This window comes from Danio rerio, chromosome 8 (assembly GCF_052040795.2).
Source record: "Danio rerio strain M-AB ecotype USA chromosome 8, GRCz13ab, whole genome shotgun sequence".
NCBI classification, from domain to species: Eukaryota; Metazoa; Chordata; class Actinopteri; order Cypriniformes; family Danionidae; genus Danio; species Danio rerio.
In genome coordinates, this window is record NC_141028.1 from 21492392 (window position 1) to 21492991 (window position 600).

The following is a 600-nucleotide window of genomic DNA, read 5'->3' on the forward strand; positions in this document are numbered from 1 at the left end:
CTGTCATCTATCTATCTGGCTGTTTGTCTCATCTATCTATTGGTCTATCTGTCTAAATCTATCTATTTATCTGGCTGTTTGTCTGTCTGTCTGTCTGTCTGTCTCTCTATTTGGCTGTTTATCTGTCTGATCTATATCTGCCTGTCTATTGGGCTGTCTTATCTGTCTGTTTGTTTGATCTGTCTGATCTATCTATGTATCTGTCTGTCTGATCTATTTATCTCTCTATTGGCCTGTCTGATCTGTCAATTAATATGTCTGTCCGTCTATCTGTCTGACACTTAAAACAGTAATTTTAAAACAACATGCAATAGTTTGTCATCATTTTTTTAGATTTGAAATGAACAAGTCTTGTTCAACCTTCACAAAATCTAGTCACTATACTTTTTTTAAAAGAAAAAAAAACAACGGATTTTGAGCAAATTTGGTTCTCAAAACTGCAACAAAAAAGTAATACGTGCAAAGATGAATAACTCTCCAACGTTACGCTCTTCATGAGGATTCTGTTCTACTCCCGACACAAACTGATCCTCATTCTGTCCGCCGACCAACAGGTGGCGACAACAGCACATGATGAGGATCGCAACAGCAACAAACACT